Raw genomic sequence first — 9,528 nt, 5'->3', positions numbered from 1 at the left:
CATATATATATATATATATATATATATATATATTCCAGGTAGTGAGATATCTTAAATAAAGAATAATTACATTTCTAAAAAGGTCGCTCATAGTGCTCAATCAAGGTGAGCAAATTATATTTTGTATCAATCTTAATGTAAATACAGTCATAGGTTACTGCGATGTGCAGACGGTTTCAGCCATAATAGATCTTATAAAGTAAGAAAAATAAAAAAATTACAAAATTAAAAATGATTCAAGACGATTTTTAATTTTAGAGGAGGTGTAGCTAGCCATGATTAGCGTGAAGATAGGTTAAAGGTCTTAACCTCGTTTCAGGCCAGTTATGGTAAAGCATATCTCCTCTAAAATTAATAATGGTTTCGAATCATTTTGATATTGGAAGTTTTAATTTTTCTTGCCTAGTGAGATCTATTATGATCGAAATGGTCTGCAAATCTTAGCAAGTTATGACTATATTTGCATAAAGAATAATATATATACACACACACTCACACACACCAACCCACGAATATATATATATATATACATATACATATATATATATATATATATATATATATATATATATATATATATATATATATATATATATATCTGGCATTGATGATCAATGCCTTTGTTTCTATTTAAAACTTAGTAAAACAACTTTTAAATATAGCGTCATAGATATGCAAGCGATGACAGGGACGTTGACTATAACATATATATATATACACACACACACACACACACACACACACACACACACATATATATATATATATATATATATATATATATATATATATATATATATATGGGGGTGAGTGTGTGTATTATAATCAACCGTATTCTTGTCTGTTCTTTGTTTGTTGACAATGACGTCATACCAAATATAATATAAAATATATATGTTATGACATCACGTTAGATGCTTTGTTCGTGGGGGGGAGTCCCTTGGTAGTCTGCTAGTATATATATATATATATATATATATATATATATATATATATATATATATATATATATATATATATATATATGTACACACAATATCTTCCATGTTTTAGTGGCATGACTATTCTGATGATTTTCAGGAATAGATTTAATACCGGCTGAAAAATGAATTGCGCTAGATGGAATGACAAACCACGTTTATGAAGGGAGTCTTTAAGCTAAGAACTTAGATTTCATGTACGTATTTACTATGCCTCCCCACGGGACAGAGTTAGACACCAGGGTCGTTTTTTAACGTGGAGAAAAGGTACAAAAATAAAAATTGTCTCTGGCGTGAAGGATTTCTCCTCCACTGAAAGAGAACAAGAAATAGAAGTGCAGCATCTGAAGAACAGATACTACACTTTGATCTTGACCAAAAGGCCAAGAAATTTCATGCAATTCAAGCTTCAAATACGAATACGAAATACTCCATCTAAGTCCACTAGAAAAAAGACAATGGATTACAAAAGAACATACACAATTCTCCAGCGAGTGTGAGCGATAGATTTAACTCTCAAAGAGAAATGGAGATACATTGAAGAAAAATAGGAACTGCTTTCTATCAATTTTGTCATATTCCCGCCTAATAATATAAAGAAGATTCGAAAAATCGGCACCAGGACGCAACCTACAGTGCCGAGTACATTTTAGCAAATATACTAGTTAGTTTAAAAAAAAAGTCCATGGAAAATGTCCACTTCGGAAAAAAGGTGCATGCGTGAGCATACAATGAATAATATACTTATAATGAGCTTGGTTAAGAGTAGTGTGAGTAATGGCAGAAATTCTTGGGCTCAAATTATACTCTATACGAGATTATATTCTAATATTCCACTAATATAAAGTTAGTAAAGAATAGAGAACAACATTTTTCCTGCCCAGTTGACTATTTAAATATGTGATAGCGCCCCTTTCTAATGGTCTTGTTGTCTTTCTGCATTTAAGGACTATATATATATATATATATATATATATATATATATATATATATATATACTAGCAAAAATACCCGTCTTTGACTGGGTTCAAAAACAGCCTGCAGAAAGTGGACTCTGATTTATAAAAGTATGATAGGTTATGAAAAGGAAGGGGTGTAAACAGGTAGCTTCGAATTGTGGGGTATACAATACCAAAGCAAAATATGATGAAAGTAAAAATAAAATAGATAAAGCCCATAATTGATTATACCATACCTGTTCACACTGAAACACATATCACAATATTCTGTGGATCTATATCAAAAAACCTTGTTAAACTGTGTAACATATTTCCATTCTATGGAGGTCAGGCGCGAACGAACACCCCATAATTATATAATACCATATTTCTTCAAACTGAAACATAATTATCAATGTATACTTACGCAGATAAATATGAAATGTATTTATAAAAGAGTGTGCCTATTTCCATTCTATGAAGGTCAACGCGAACGCATTCCGCACAATTTAATTATACCCTCCCTTTTTAAGTTCAAACATACTTATCAAATTATTATTATGTAAATCAATATAAAAACACTTGTAAACTGTTTTTTTTTAAATTTTAAAATTATTATTTTCACATTTTGTAGAAGGCGCGTCAACAGCCCCCACAATTTTAATGTATCATCATTATGCCAGATCAAGCATACCCATTCCTCTGTCTCGATAAATCCTCTGTCATTACATGTGATCGGTTTTCTATAATAGACAACCATATAGGAGCCTATTCGTGACAGGACACACACAGACGTTCAGCTTTATATATATATATATATATATATATATATATATATATATTTCAATTTACTGGCCTATGTTACAATTTTACAGATTTAAAACTGAAATTACAGCAAAACCTTCGCATTGAACGTGAAAATCTCGAAATAACTATATTTCGAAAAGGTAGAAAGTAGTGAACGTCTATGTATATAAAAATATCTATATATTTATATATATATATATTGTATTTTATATTCTATGTATATACACCTCTACTTATGTATGTATATATATACACATATATATATATATATATATATATATATATATTACATGAACTATATATAAATATAACTAAATAAGATACCAAAGTGCATCAAGCCATGTTACACGTATGTTCTACAATAGGCATTTTATTAAACCATCAATTATTTTACCATTTACATCATTCATGAGAGTATCATTCATTGCAACGACCCATGATAACATCAAGCCTAGGGAGGAAAAGTAATTGCTTTGTTTCTGACTTCATTAAACAATCTCTATCTACGTTGCAACTATAGAGAGCTCAGCATATTTCTTGAGTTGAACATTCCTTTATGTGTATTTTAAGTTTTGGTTTATGATGTTTATGCATTCATCATGAATCCTTTCATTTTCTGATGAATATGTAAGCGCTAATTATTAACAGACATCGAACAGGGGGCATTTAGCCCGTGTTAAAATGGTTATTCAAGATAGAAATGAAGTTATAAAAATCACAACGAACAGGAATGAGACACTTTACGACCACAAACTAATGTTCCAATCTAAGCATATTGTTCTTTTGTTATAATCGTGGCCGTAAAAGAGGCCACATAACATTATTTTCCATTTAGCGATATTGTATAATTTTGCAAGCAGGAATTGCGGACCTGTGTTTCCCGGTAGAAATACTAAATAAAGTCGAATATATTTAGCAAAACACCCTCCCCGAAAACAAATTGAACCATTGTTATTAGTCGTTGGCAAATGTGGACCCTTAGAAATAGCTGAAGGGTTTAGCTAAATTGAAGTTGGACATTTTGTCAGGATTAGTAGAAACAAAGTGTTGTAATTGTTATTACTCGCAGGTAATATTGATTTGGGGTGATCACGTTCGAATACCTGCAGTGGTTTTCTTGGTGGGCATTGCCTTCTTTTGAAACTGGAACTCACTGTCGCCATGATCAGTGGTTGCTTTCATTTGAAGGTTTTTAACTGAAATTGCCGGTTACCAACTGCGAGTGCCATCCACAGTTTCAGTATGCTTGGATCAGAGACTATATATATTAACATTTGTCGATGTACTGACGCGCTTACTATTATTTACTGACGAAGGCTGCTGCTTTCGAACTGTCACGCTATGTTCTACGCCTACAATGTAGGTAACTGTCGGCCAGGAACTGTATCGGCTCTATTGAGCTGCTTTGAAATTAAATTAAACTTAGTAATTACGGGTTCCTCTGCAGTTATTGATCATAGCCAATGTCGGGCTCTTATTGGATTGGTCTGAAATCGAAGTTCCTGTAATTACTGTCACCTTTTGACAATCCTGAAACTCGATGGCAGTTGTGGACACTAGCGGGTAAATCGCTAGTCTTCAAATGTGGGATACTCTCATCCAGTGGATAGACTCGTCATTCCTGACAGTTATTGCTGTTTTAATATGGTTACTGTCACTTTAAGTCAGGCACGGTGATTGTCAGGTACTGGTTTCCCCCTGACGCGTATTTACCTTCTAAGGCTGTTACTTCTTTATTGTGGAATGCGTAACGCGGTAGTTGTTAAATATTTTATTACTATTAATTTAACTCCATACGCTATGACAATATAATTGATAGTGATATAAATAGTCTTGAGGTGAATAATAATAATAATAATAATAATAATAATAGTAATAATAATATTTTTAATAATAATAATAATAATAATAATATATTTATGACACAATAATGTATTTCATAATTAATTGTTAGGTAAAATAACAAGATAGTCATTAGTTCTCGCGCGAAAGAGCAGGGCACAAACTGTTTTAAATAATAATAATAATAATAATAATAATAATAATAATAATAATAATAATAATAATAATAATAATAATAATAGAATAACAATAACAAATACTTTCGCTGGCGAGGACTACTATTGACCGTAACCAGTTATACAGTCGTTTGGAAATTTTCATCTCTATTTTTCTCGTTATGTACTGAATATTTGTTAATGAAACCTATATGAAATATGTTCCTTATTAAATTTTAATTCTGAGAGAAGTTTAAAAAATTTAATCTAAAAATGTAATTTTAAAATTTTTGCTAAAAAAATATCAGATTTTCTCATTATTCAGACCTGTATTACAAAGAGGAGATACAAAAATGAGTTGTGGCGTGAGGAGAAACACAAACTGAAACAGATAATATTCAGACCTGTAATAATACAAAGAGGGGTTGCAAAAATGAGTTTTGGTGTGAGGTGAAATACAAACTGAAATAAAGGGAAGGAGTGTTTAAAAATATAATCTTAAAAAAGTTAGAAAAGCATTTCATCCAAGACATCAAAATTGTTAAACAATTTTTTTTTACTATAGCCTTTAAAAATAAAGGTACAAGATTCAATTTGAAATGTATTCTTCTTCAATGTGCACTTTTATAAATTTTACAAAGTAACGTATAAAATTTAATTTAAATTTAATCAAAAGATTACCTTGGATTTATTTAATGTAATGTATATTTTGTTGCAATTTAAAAACATTATCTTCCATCTAGCATTTAATGATATAGATATAAAGTTTTGAGTCATTTTTTAATGTGCAACTGAATGTACATTGCATAAAAAAATCTAGGTAATTTTTTGATTCAATAAAATTACAGTTTTATACCTTACATTGTAAAATTTATAAAATTCTACTTTGAAGATGAATAAATTTACAAGTTGTATCTTGTGTATTTTTTTAAGCCTATATTAAAAAGAATTTGTTTAATAATTTTCCTGCCTTGGATGAAATGCTTTTCTAAATTTTAAATATATGAACCTGTATTTCACAAAAGAAAATGTGCAACAAAATATATTTGTGGTTCGTTCTAATTATTAGTATAGTGTTAGCATATATGTAATATATTCTTTCAATTTTTAGGAGGAAATGCAGGCGAAGCAAAAGCATGGACGACTGAAACTTCGGAGGCACAGTCGATATGATGTAAAAAATGTTTCGATTACGAGACTGCATATCAGGTCTTAATAAAATATACATAATATATTTTCCAGGAAAGAAAATACGTTACAATTGTGTACACAATTAAGTAATACGTGATTATCTTTTGTATAATGTGATTATATTTTTGTATAAATGGTTTACTTCTGCTTGTGCAGCTGCCATATGTCAAAGGCACCATGCGTTCTGCAGATTTAACCGACATAAGGCCAGCTCAAATAAATAGAACTTTATAAAAGCTAGAAATAATTGTAAGAGAGTGATAGAGACAGCTAAGACGGAATACTCTGAAACCACCAGAAAGCGCATCGAAGCACAGAAATTAGGAACCCGGGATTTTTGGAAATTTTACAACAGCATAGTTAATAATGGACAGTCAACTATTCCACTACTAACAAACAATTATGAGGTTGCTTGCACGACAACTGACAAGGCTAATCTGCTTGCCAGTCGGTTTGCCTCAAACTCAACACAGAACTCGGTACACCACTCACTCCCTGATTTTCCTCTGCGAACAGCCGCCACAATAGACGATTTGAAAATAACCCCTTCTCAGGTACATGCTATTATAAAAAAACCTAGACACCTCAAAAGAATGAGGACCAGATCTCATCCCGGCTGTGCTATTAAAAAAATGCTCTGCCGAGGTTGCTACAGTTCTGTCCAAACTTTACAATAAATGCCTTAACGAATCTTGTTTTCCCGACTGCTGGAAAACCGCCTCTGTGGTACCAGTCTTCAAGAATTCTGGTGAAAGAACTGACCCACTAAATTATCGCTCCATTAGCCTCCTCCCGCTTTTCGCCAAAATATTTGTCCTTAGTTAATCAAGCCCTAGTCCAGCACCTAACAGCTGCAAAATTCCTGACTGACAAACAATATGGATTCAGGCAAGCCCGTTCAACAGCAGATATATTAACTGTAGTTTCTGAACGTATATACCGTTAATTGGATAAAACAAGGGAGGGTAGAGCGGTGGCCCTTGATATATCTAAGGCTTTTGAAAGGGTATGGCACGATGGTCTTCTAAGGAAAATTAGATCATATGGAATCACTGGAAGAATTCATAATGTAATTAAATCCTTCTTAAGTAATAGAAAAATCAAAGTTGTCCCCGACGGTCGTACATCCAAACCATATGACATAAATGCGGGAGTACCTCAGGGGTCTGTCATTGGACCTCTATTATTCCTGATATTCATAAATGACCTCCCTGATAAAATTTTTTTCGGATATGGGTATATTTGCCGATGACACCACTCTCTATTACAGATATGAGGGGAAAACAAATGAACACATATCCAAGTAAATGGCAGAAACACTGGAGGATGAGCTCCAATCCGTAGTGGCATGGGAAAAAATGGTTGGTCACATTCAATGCTGCTAAGACAAAGCTAGTTTCCTTCAATAACAACAAGAAACCTTCTCTGCCACCAATAGCAATGGCCAAGAACACATTGCCTGAACGTACTTCTTTTAAACTCCTCGGCTTAACGTTTACAGTGAATATGAACTGGGATGGATACATTGAGAGCATTGCCAAGGCTGCTGCAAGGAAGGTTTGCTCCCTCTACCGTGCTAGAAAACTACTTTCACCTGACAGTATCCTATACCTCTATAAGGCAACCATTCGCCCATGTATGGAGAACTATTGTCACATCTGGGCTGGTGCATCTGCTGCTTGTCTCTCGCTCCTGGACAGGGTTCAAAAGAGAGTCGCCAACCTGATAGGTCCTGAACTGTCATCTAGGCTTCAGCCTCTGTCCCATCGACGAGATGTTGCATCCCTCTGCCTGTTCTACAAATACTTTAATGGTGAATGTTCTGACGAACTGCAAACACTTGTACCTCCTCGACGTAACTACCCCCCACAAACCCGACTAGCTACTATGTCTCATCCCTTTACAGTAGAGATCCCTAGGTGCAAGAAAGCCTTTTACTCCAATAGTTTCTTCCCCAGAACTGCGGGTCTTTGGAACTCCCTTCCAGGATTCGTCTTTCCCAACTGCAATGATATGCAGAAGTTCAAGTGTAATGTTAACAAACATCTTTCTACTCATCTCCCTTCATAATGACCCCGCTAATTAAGTCCCGAATAGTAGCCCCCCTGCTTCAAAGTGGCACTGTGCCTTGTTTGGGGTGAAAATTGAAAAATAAAAAAAATAATTAAGTAATGCTACTCTTTACGGCGTAAGTATAATTTTAAATCTGGTTTATAATTGTAAATTATATACTACTTCTGTTTGAGCATAAAAAATATTTAATTACAAAAAGAATTGATGTGAACAAAATGCATTTGAACTTTGCTGAATTACACAGCACGTTTTCGTAAGCAGAATATAAGTACACACGTATGTTAACTAGCTCTTTTTACTGAATACTGACAACTACGAATTATAGATGTAATATTATTAAAAGGAACACAGATTATAATCATAATGATAATAATAATAATAATAATAACAATAACAATAATAACAATAATGATAACAATAATAATAATAATAATAATAATAACAATAATAATAACAATAAGAACAACAACAATAATAGTAATAACACTGATAATAATAATAATAATAATAATAATAATAATAATAATAATAATAATAATAATAATACTCATTATATTATTATGCATATCGCTTCGTCCGTTATCATGCTGTGTACCACTAAAAAGGAAAGTGAAATATTCCAAAAAGTTGAATATTCAAAATAAACCTTGTCACCCTGGAAAAGTAAATTGAAATATAAAAAAACCAATGCGTGTCGTTGTTGAGGTAAAGCTAATAAAACTGGTTTGTCTTTCTTGGCATTTTCGCTAATATCAAAGTGTAGTATATGTTCTCCATGTGCCACCTTCCAGTTTATTCTCTCTCAGTGAAAGAGAAATCCTTTACGACTAAGACAATTTTTCTCCCCGTTAAAAAGCAAACTGGGTGTTTACATCTTTTTTTTTTTACACAGTGATCACCACTTATAAAGGCCCGGAAGCCACTCAGGGATAAGGGTTATTGCAAGTACATTACGTTAGTGTGGAGATTTGATGAAGTGTTTACTTAAGGGCCGGTTCATTAGGAATTTGTTAACATTGGACTTGAAGACAGCCAAGTTGTAGTCCGGTGGGAAGCAGCCAGACGGAACAGAGTTCCACAGGCGTGCAGTTCTAAGAAAGAAGCTTTGTTAATGGAATCCGCGTTTTGATTTAGGCTCAGATATAGAGTGGGGGAAATTTTTCACAGTGGATTCAGCTAGACGGGTGTTTTTCGTGAAAGATTGGCGAGGGGGGACCAGAGATTGGAGTTCAGACAAGCACCTGCCATGGAAATAACGATAAAACAAGGAAAGGCTCGCAACGTCTCTTCTGTGGGAGAGAGGTTGCAGGGTAGAAAAATGGCATCCCCCACTAAGCCACGAAGTCTATTTTGTACTGTGTCAAGGCAGGATAGGCTGTTTATAGCAGCTCCTGCCCAGATATGGAAACAGTATTCCATCCTTGGGCGTACTTAGCTTTTATATAGATAGAGAATTGCATCAGTAGTGAGATATCTTCTGGAGCGGTAGAAGCATCCCACCATCTTTTCAGCGACCATGGCAACAGACTTGATGTACGTGCT

The 9,528-nt window shown here is 33.4% G+C and overlaps 1 pseudogene; it reads right to left on the bottom strand.

Moving 5' to 3' along the window:
* Window positions 1-1,242: 1,242 nt before the first annotated feature.
* Window positions 1,243-1,372, bottom strand: LOC145247678 (U2 spliceosomal RNA; annotated as a pseudogene).
* Window positions 1,373-9,528: the final 8,156 nt, after the last annotated feature.

This window comes from Euprymna scolopes, chromosome 25 (genome assembly GCF_053919585.1).
Source record: "Euprymna scolopes isolate OS-2025 chromosome 25, ASM5391958v1, whole genome shotgun sequence".
NCBI classification, from domain to species: Eukaryota; Metazoa; Mollusca; class Cephalopoda; order Sepiida; family Sepiolidae; genus Euprymna; species Euprymna scolopes.
This window is presented reverse-complemented; position numbering and strand designations above follow the sequence as displayed.